The sequence below is a fragment of the Dermacentor silvarum genome, chromosome 10, assembly GCF_013339745.2.
Source record: "Dermacentor silvarum isolate Dsil-2018 chromosome 10, BIME_Dsil_1.4, whole genome shotgun sequence".
Taxonomy (NCBI): Eukaryota; Metazoa; Arthropoda; class Arachnida; order Ixodida; family Ixodidae; genus Dermacentor; species Dermacentor silvarum.
In genome coordinates this window covers 17,857,471-17,866,749 of record NC_051163.1, presented here as the reverse complement: position 1 = coordinate 17,866,749, position 9,279 = coordinate 17,857,471, and positions in this window count along the sequence as shown.

Below are 9,279 nucleotides of genomic sequence, written 5' to 3'. Positions count from 1 at the left end.
TGTGCATGGCGGTTTCCCGCCAGTTCCGTTCGCGTACTCCTCCGAGGCATAACCTACATCACCCAATTCGGACCAAAAGTACCCGTCCCTCCAAACATTCGCGCTCAGTTAGTTATATCGTCCATACTTCGTAATATGCATTCAGAACACAATCAGGAGCGACGTGCATACAGAGCTAAACATCTTCAAAAGCGCTACGACCACGCCGCAGATGTAGCCTACGTGGACACCGCGGAATACCCCCACCAGAACGCCATGGCGGTCGCCGTAGTCGCGGGCTCGCAGTACCGCCTCGCCGCGGCCGCATCAATATTCACCACTCAACCCGAAGGAGGAGAGGAAACGGCCATCGCCTTGGCCTATGCCTCTACCAATGCGCACTACATCATCAGCGATTCATAAATGGCCATTCGCAACTACACAAGAGGACTCATAGCACCCCAAGCACAGAAAATACTCTCCGGCACTCCCGCCTTAAGGCAACGCCGCGTACAGATCATCTGGGCCCCTGGTCATTCGGGTCTGTCTGGAAACGAAGCCGCCCACGATGCCGCCCACGATGTCGCCCACGATGTCGCCCGAGCTCTCGCACACCAGGCGCATCATCCGTCTCCTGCGCCTTCCGATCCTGACGAGCCCTTAGTTCTGCATCGCGGTCACGCGCGCGACCAAATGGTCACATTCAGAGAAGTCCTCTTCCACTACTGCAGAGAGCGATTACGCTACCCCCCAGCACGCAAAACACTGAATAAATCACAATCCACCACTTGGCGACTACTCCAGACGCGAACTTTCCTAAACCCCGTGCTATACCACCGAATTTACACCGATGCATACTCCCCACTCTGCAAAGCCTGCGAGGCCCGCGCTGACCTCGATCACAGCATCTGGGCATGCCCAAAAGCTACACCCACCGCACTAACACTACACGCATCATAACTACGGCCGAGCAGTGGGAGACTTTTCTGCTCAATTTGGACCCAGAACAGCAGCTCTGGGCCGTTCGGATGGCCGAAGACGCCGCCAGGAAGCAAGGGCTGGCCGCCGTCTGAGGAAGGGGAGGCCTGGGGGTTAGTCTCCCAACCCCCGCCGCCCCCAGACCCCATCATGGACACAATAAAGTTTTATCTCTCTCTCCGAGTTCGGTTTCCCGCCCGTTCCGTTCGCCATGGAAGTAGACGATGAGGCCGCCGGGCCAACTGTTGTGAACCGTCGTGTTTTCGACGATGAGGACGCCGGGCCTAGTGTAGTGTAGTGTAGTGTAGTGAAGTGAGTAGTTTACATCGTTTCTATCAAGACTTCACCAGCATTCTCTGCGTCTGTGGTGTGCTTCACTTTAATAACACAAAGTTAACCCAAGTAATACACCAGGGCACCGGTGAAAGAGAACACCTGTTGTAGCGCTAGCACGCCAGGCGTTGCTTGAGGGGAAAGGGCATCGACGCGACGCCACGTCACCCTCGCTCTCGGAAGCCGGCGTGCGGTGCCCCAGCCAGCACATTCGTGTTACATACGTGCGTGCTAGATATTTTCATCTTATCAGATTATTATCAAACCTAAATAATACCGCAAACGGATAATCTGTTGTTTACATTGCTTATACGTTCGCAGCATCGCGGCGAAAGCCCGGCGCAGAATGACTCTTTTCCATTCTTGTAGCAGAAATCAGCGAACACTGCGCATCCTGCCGCCGCGTTTTCATCCGCCGCGCGAAGTTCGTCGCGAAAAATTCTTTTAACAAGAATGCTGCGTAGGAAACGCAGGAACAGATTCTGTTTGACTCAATCCGAAGAAGACAACACTTCTTGCACCGCAAGACATTATGGCCAAGGAGGCAGGACAAATAGAGGCAATGGTCGAACGGTGTAAGAGTTAAGGGAGAACGCTGCTACATAAGAAGTGTGTAATATTCAACCACTCGTACCTGTTTTATTGTAGCACGCTGACACAAAACCTTACGAGAAAGCATTCCTTACACCATGTTTAGGTGTAAGAAATCGTTTCAGGAACTCTTTGAGGAGAGAACTTTCGTTTGAGAGGAGAAACATGAGGAAGAAGCGGCCTTAACCGTAGTCAATACAGAAATTCGGTCGCACATTTATTGACTTTTTGTTCAATATGACAAACCTTTTTGTATAAAGGCAATCAAATGGCATGCATAGTTTTTAACTGTGTTTAAAGTGTTTTATGCGGGGGTCCGCGATGAACTTCCTGTAACGGATGTGACGTTCAGCGCCAACGAGTAAAATATGCTTTCTTCACAAGGATGGCTGCCGAGGAGGCGAGCGCCATCTGGATGGCGTTTTGTCAAGGAAGTAACCGTGGCGCGCCACTGTATGAAATATACAAAAGCTGGAAAAGGGGTTTGTGTTTGAGTTTCGGCGTATGAGAATTATGTTTTCTCGTATATTCAAATTCAATCCGGCGCTATCACGTCTGTAGGTTGTGGTTAAGTCGTACTTTACGATTTTTCTGACGAATGTTACTTTGAGAAATTCAATTTTGTTCACTAACGCCTTGCGCCACGCGGAGGGCCTGCGCGGTCGGGGTGGTTGGGGATGATCATTTCCGCCAAGGACTGCGGTGTGCCAATGCCCACACCGACACCGATGCCGACGCCGGACTTTCTGCGACACGGGGCCCTTAATGCTGTCGCGTTAAAAGTTGCGTCGACGAAAGTGAATCCACTGTAGCCTACGTATATATTGTGAGCATTATTCATACGTTTCATATTCTCATCTGTACATAATCATCATCACCGTTTTGGGGCCTGGTAGTGGGGCTCTCGCTCGAGGGAATAAAGGAGAGTCTGACTGCCTAAACCTTGTCTCGCAAGTGGTGGAGTTTGCTGTCCGGTTCCTTCGTCCTCTCCGTGCCGGTCTCTCTCCAGATTCACTTACGCTACATCCCTGGACATAGCCTCCTATATTTAAAAAATATAGGAGGCTATGCCCTGGAGCTCCGCTCGGGTCGCCGCCTCTACCAACTGCACTCGACCATGTCTCAAGACCAGCAGGCCACTACCGCGACATCCACCTTGCCTGCTCCGGCGGGAACCCCTGCTTGGACGGTCACCACCCCTCAGAAGTATCCACCGGTGTTTGCTGGCCTTCCCGGTGAAGACGTTGAAGACTGGTTAGAGCTATACGAGCGCGTGAGTGACTTTAACCACTGGAACGAATCTGAAAAACTTAGGCACGTCGCCTTCTACCTCACCGGCGTCGCAAGAACTTGGTTTTATAACCACGAGCTCGATTTCGTCAACTGTACCACGTTTAAACACCACCTACGCCAGATTTTCGCGAACTCTTCTGTCCGCTCCGATATTGCCAAGAAGAAGCTTGCTGAGCGTGTCCAGCGCTCGGGCGAGTCGTACACTTCGTACACAGAGGACGTGCTCGCCCTCTGCCGCCGCGTGAACACCTCGATGCCAGAGAGTGACCGTGTACGCCATCTACTCAAGGGTATTGGGACGCTGGCATTCAATGATCTTGTAGTGCTGAACCCCACTACCATCGCTGACATTATCAGTACGTGTCAGCGCCTCGATGAGCTTAATATGCGATGAGCACAATATGTATAAGTTTCTTAACATAAGTGTCAAAATCATTGATAGATGAGCATTACGTCGCAGTCTATCCACCAATCCACCAATTAAGAGAGAGAGAGAGAGAGAGGAGAGGAAGGAAAGGCAGGGAGATTAACCAAACTTTGTCCAGTTTGCTACCCTACACGTGGAGAGGGGGATGGGGGAGCGAAAGAAAGAAAGAGAGAAGACACGAGTCTTGATGGCACTTTCACATGCACTAAGCTAGGTGCAGCATGTCTACAGTCTCGCACACAAGTCTGTCGCCTTCAGGTGCTGAAGAAGCGACCTATTCAGGTGGATGAAGGATTAAGGCGGATGGTGGATGAAGTCTGATTAAGGTCGATGAAGGTGGTTTAAGGTGTCTTAAGGAGGATTAGGGATGATTAAGGTGGATTAGGGCGCATTAAGGTGGATTAAGATCGACTAAGCTGGATGAAGGAGGATTAAGTAGATTAAGATGGATTAAGGATTAGGGCTGATTAAGGTGGATTAGGGTACATTGAGACATCAGAAAAAAAAACTGTCAGCCCTTTCACTGGGGTGGAGACGGAAGACGAGCGATGCTGTACTATGGTGGGAATTATGTATTCCTAATTATGACTATTAAGATGTGATGGTGTAATTGGTTATTTGAACTATTAAAGAATGAGAAATATATGTGATCCGGTGGTTTTCATTTATTTACTGACCACAGGGACCATGGCCTTATGGTCGCTACGGTACAGCGCCGTAGCGTGTACGGCAAAGGTTGGCACGTTCTTCATAAACACGTCACGAACGTCGCGCGCGTTCAGTGCGAACGCGGGCAAAACGCCGCCGCCGTCGACAACAGTTCTGCGCGTTGCGAAGCATCAATTGCGTTAGCAAATTAGTAGCGAGCTATACAGAGTAAGGATAGTAGCTTTATCGGCTGTATACATACTTGGACACATTCGCTTACTAACTGAATTAACAAGGATAGTGTCAGCGCACACACGCAAACATGAATAGATCACACTCGATGACCGCAGACAACCGCTGTCGAAAAGCTGGCGTGAGCAAGCGGGCCAGCAGCAGCGAGCAAAGGTTCATGCGGTCTATCGCTTCAACGGAAACTGAGCGGCGAACGCACAGTGCATACAAAGGTAGGAGCCGTGTTGCATATCGCTTTCAAGAAACGGTGCGCGCGACCGCGCGTTGCCGCGCAGAGTACAAGCAATAACACGCTTCAGCCAACTCACCACTAATTTCCCTTCTTTCCTTCCCTCCTCTCCCTGTCATCTTTGTGTTCCCCTTTCCCATTCCCCCGGTATAGGGTAGCCAACCGGACGTTATTCTGGTTAACCTCCCTGCCTTCTGCCTTTCTCTTTCCTCCTCCTCCTCCCTCGCTGCCTTCCCGTTTTCCTCCTTTCGCGCGGGTGATTGAGTAGCCAGTTCCCCTTGCCCCCGGTCGCAAGATACGCATTTGATGCCGCAGCTAAACGTCGCCTCCCCTCCCTCCCTCCCTCCCGTCCCTCCACGGCCTTTCGCGTGACGGAACAAGTCGCGTTTGCTCTCCGCCGTGCGGTCGCTCCCCCTGAAAGCGCGCGTCCCTCGCGCGCTTTCACTCGCACATACAGCACACGGCCAATGAGTTTTTTTTTTCTACACGCGGACACGACCATCGAAGACTGAGCCCTTAACAGCTTCGCTGTAAAAATGGAGCTGGCCAGGCCATGTTATGGGTAGGATGGATAACCGGTGAACCATTAGAGTTACAAAATGGGTACCAAGAGAAGGGAAGCGCAGTCGAGGACGGCGGAAAACTAGGTGGGGTGATGAAGTTAGGAAATTTGCAGGCGCAAGTTGGAATCAGCTAGCGCAAGACAGGGGTAATTGGAGATCGCAGGGAGAGGCTTTCATCCTACAGTGGACCTAAAAGTAGGCTGATGATAAAGATGGTGAATGATGATGAAGGGACATCAGAGTCGTTTGCGCACTCGGAGGATATAATCAATGACCACTGTCGTAAACATATGAACATCACGCTTGACCCCGAAAGAAATCAAGCGTGCACACCGCTTGGGCAATCGCGCAGGTAATCGTAACCACCCCATAATAGTGAAATTGACATTTCACAGAACAAAATAAGCAGTCGCAAGTTTAAACCGGCCGCAAGTTTAAAGGTACGAGCTTCTGCGTTGGCGAGGATTTTACACGTCCTGTTCAATTTACCAGCAGACGCCTATAGTTGCATTCGCAAACAGGAAATCGGCACTTTATTTCTTGCGCTTTGAAACCCTGTTCATGGGTAATAACCACTACGTTTTTGAAGAACGCACACAGATTGTGAAGGAATTGCAATAGCAGTCACCTCGCCGCGGCAAACTCCCCTGCCCTACAGTATCAACACGAGCTAACCTTTGCTCTTCCGTGATTTTTGCCAAGGCACGCAGCTTCCGTCCTAGACGCGATATTCTGTCTCACCTCGTGTTGTCGTCTAATAGTAATTTACTGATAATAACTGAAACCTGGCTAACTGACGACATTACCGATACCGAGGTTCTTGCTGATCTGCAAAACCTCTGCATTTACCGGCAATACCGCAAAATCTCACGAGGTGGTGGTGTGCTTATCGCCGCGCATCATCATTTATCGTGCTCGCTTGCAACCATCGAGTCTGACTTGGAAATATTATGGCTAATCTACCACGCTTCACCGCAGACTGTTCTCTCGGGCGTTTGCTACAGGCCACCACATAACATTATCGATTTCTCGCATAAACTTAATAACATCTTGAGCAAAATTAGTGAAAAACACCCTAACGCAGAGATCCTGCCTTCTGGTGACTTTAATTTTCCGCAATTGAACTGGACTAACAATACTGCTTTAATCGTAGCGAATGATGCTGTTAAACAATGTGTTAATGTGTGCTTTAACTCACCCTATAATAGAGTCTACGCGGGTTACAAAAGACACCTCTAATGTACTCGACCTTATACTAACCAGCCATCCCGACACTCTATCATCGATAACTTACCTCCGTGAGGTCAGCGATCATAGAGTAATCCATGCCACCTTCACCTTGCAACCCACGCCGCAATAAAAATCCAACAAAATTATATGCTTATATGATAAAGGGAACTACGAAGCTCTTAATGAGTTAGGTGACTTCTTTTCAACCTTCGAGACATTATTTCCTATGCACTCACGTCATAAAAACTGGACACTATTTAGAAACAAAAATGAATGAACTCGTAAACAAATATATACCAAGAATAACTATGCACACAAATCAAAATAAGTCATGGTTCACCAAAGCACTAAGGACGCTTGAAAAGAAAGAAAAAACGTCGCTTCCGACTAGCCACGCGTCTTGGAAGCACCGAGGCATGGTCAAACTGTACTACATCGCAGAGAACGCCTACCTGAGTGCCGTTCGCACTGCTAATTTTTTTTTTTTTTTAACATCGACCTACCCTAGCTACTTACTCGAAATTCTCGGCAATTCTGGCGCATTTTAAATCTTCAAGAAGCTCGCACTATCAGCGTGAAGAATGCAGCAGGCGACACAGCCACGGATGCCGAGTGCGCTGATATTTTCAATACAGCATTTTTTTTTTCGTGTACAAAAGAAACTACCACTCCAGCCCCTCCGCTACTACTAACTTATCATCTCATATGCCACCCATTATTTTTGTTTTCGATGGATGGCATAGTGTCAATCATAGAAAAAAAAAAGCGAAGACTCCCCCTTAAACTACCGCCCCATTTCATTAACTAGTGTCCCTTGCAAAATCATGGAACATGTCATATATTCGCATATCATGAACTTTTTAGACTCAATAAACTTCTTTCATACTTCTCAACACGGTTTTCGTAAGGGGTTTTCATGTGAAACAACTAGCTATCTTCCTTCGTGATCTGCACGTTAACCTTGATAACAACGTTCAAACCGATGCCATCTTTCTAGACTACTCTAAAACCTTTGACACAGTGCCTCCTAACCACTTACTAATAAAATTATCCCGATTGAACGTAGATCCTCACGTAGTACAGTGAATAAAAGAATTCTTAACGAATTCTTTTATTCGTTATATAAGCTAGAACAAGGAACGGTCGGACCAGTGCGTTCGGTGATTTCGTCTGTGCTCGACCGACGAAGAAATAAATATGTGGGAGATCGTGAACCAGACATCCTCCCACAATAGGTGACCCGGACGTGATGACCCGGATCCGAGCGTCCTCCCACAAACCCTAACAAGTGCAAATTTATTTCAATTTCCCGCCGTCGCAATCCCTATTTCTCTACGTACGCAATCGCAAACGTCCCAGTGGAAACAGTTCTAGCGTATAAGTACTTAGGCGTAACCCTGTCCCACGACCTTTCACGGAATGCGCATGAGACTAACGAAATTTCGTCAGCAAACAAGACCCTAGGATTCATGAGACGTCACCTTCGTCATGCTGCGCAGCTCGTCAAACTACTTCCATACAAATCACTTGTCAGACCACAACTGGAATATGATGCCATTTGAAACCCTCACCGAACATATGTCAACAATGCACTCGAATGATTTCATAATCATGCGACTAGATTGATTCATTCTTCATATTCCTATAACATCAGCGTTTCACGCTTAAAGGCAGAATCAAGCTTGACATCTCTAGCTTTTCGTCCTCGTATCGCCACGCTCTCTCTGTATCACAAATTCTTTTACAGCTCGCTAAGCTGCCCACCTTACATGACGCCATCACCTTCACGCATGGCACAGCGCACCAGCCATCGACTGCAAGTTGCTCGTCCTCGCACACGAACTGTCACATTTCAAGCTTCATTTTTTTTCCTCGGGCTGCGAGAGACTGAAACGACGTACCCTTCAATGCCGCTGCCATCACATGTCATTCAGAATTTCTAGAAACTATTCGAACTTGTATTTCACCGTAACACCTTTTCTTGTGTACACTCGTACACGTTAACCACACCTTATGTAATAACCCCAACGGGGTCTTTAGGGTAATACACTGAAATGAATTGCATTAATGTGGAAGTAGACTAAGGTAGACGAAGGATTGAGTGTTCCTAAGGTCGATTGAGGTGGATGAAGGAGAGTAAGGTGTCTGCCCTGCTGCTTCAATTATATATATATATATATATATATATATATATATATATATATATATATATATAATCAAGAGCCGATGCAGCAACAAAGCTTCGCATACTCGCGCGTGATGCCACACGATCCATGCATGTGGAACACACCTGGTTTCCAGCGTACTCGACTGCACCGCTTGGACTCATCCCTCCGACTGCGCATTCCATCTGGACTTCCTCGAATCGAGACAACTGCTCTCTGCCGACTGTGGCTTGGAGTATCCTTTACGAATGCTTTTGCTTGCCGCATCGGAATGGCTGACAGTGCTGCCTGTGATAGTTGCGGCAGCGAGGAAACAGTCCAACATATCCTGTGTCATTGTCCCCGCTACAGCTCCCAGAGACAGTCCCTCGTGACGGAGTTGGCACGCCTCGACGACCGGCCGCTTACTGAGCAGACGATCTTAGAATGCCTGCTGATACGGTCTTCACACCAGAAGGCGACGAGGGCGCTACTGAAGTTCTTCCGGTCAAGCGACCTGTTTGAACGACTGTGACGCTCCCGAGTTCCTTTGTGTGTGTATGTTTTTTTTTAATCTTCCTCTCTTTCTAAGTGTGTGCATTTTTCTTTTGT